We start from the raw sequence: 1,197 nt of genomic DNA, 5'->3' as shown, positions 1-1,197 counted from the left end.
ACTAAGCAATGCACCTCATCATTACTACATGAGGTTGCCTCTAGTGATGAAGGAAGACATCACCAGATACCCAAATCCTTTCCCCTCATCCAGACCTGCACATCAGCTGGGGGAAGCTGTCCCAGCAAAGCCCTGCAGAGCCACGGCTGTACCTGGGAAATGCTGCAGTGCCTCCACCTTTGCTGGCCACGAGGCTTCCGAGTGCACTGTGAGAGCAGCCTGGCTGTGATAGTGCTGAACGACCAGCCTGACAGAACTTGTAGTGTGGGGACATCTGACTTCACTCTCCTCTTGGTTTTCTGCCCTTGAGAGAGGAGGGGTAAAAAACCTCAAGGAGAAAAACCTCAAGGTTCCTCAAGGAGGAGCCAAGGGAGTTGTTTTGGATCCTTCAGCCCCATGCAAGGCCAGATGTGGCCTTGTCTGGATTATTCTGAATGTGGAAAGGTAAATACCTGTTTCAGCAGTGAGTAGATACATAGATCATAATGGTATTAATACTTGGTTAATGAGCAGATATATATATATATAATTCTGTAAACTCACCCATGCCAGTTCTCAGAAGCATTTTCTTCCTCTAGAGAAAGAAATATTGCAGGCTCTAAACTATTGTGTCCCTGCAGAAAACAGTGAGTGATCTTTGGGGTTTTTTTCCTCCTGGTTTTCTTTCAAGGTGTCAAGGTTTGAGATTTTGGTCAGATCATTGGTTTCCTAAATTGTATTATTCAGCCTAGCTTATAGGTACCTTTCTTAACTTGCATTTTAGCTATTTTTATAGTTTTTGCAAGCATTTACCCCATAATTGCATTTTAGCTATTATAGTTTTGCAATTATGCCTTTTTTTGTGTGTGTATGTCAATCTGTTCTAGGTTTGTATGTTTGTTATTTTCTGCATCTAATAAATGGTATTTTAAATCATATTAGACTAATTGGCCAAATATTGGTCCACCAAGGGACCGAGTCTTGGGGTGCTGCTACCCTGATCTGTTGCCAGAAGCCTGGCAATCCATGATTTCCCAGGATTTGGTCAATCCAGGATTTCCCATGATTTGGCCAAACCATGATTTCCCATGATTTCCCATGATTTAGTCACTCCATGATTTCTCTCGATTTGGCTAATCCATGATTTCCCAGGATTTTCCATTATTTGGTCATTCCAGGATTTCCCAATATTTGGTCAATCCATGATTTCTCCCAATC

This window comes from Lichenostomus cassidix, unplaced genomic scaffold (assembly GCF_008360975.1).
Source record: "Lichenostomus cassidix isolate B80296 unplaced genomic scaffold, HeHo_3.0 HiC_scaffold_43, whole genome shotgun sequence".
NCBI lineage: Eukaryota > Metazoa > Chordata > Aves > Passeriformes > Meliphagidae > Lichenostomus > Lichenostomus cassidix.
This window is presented reverse-complemented; position numbering follows the sequence as displayed.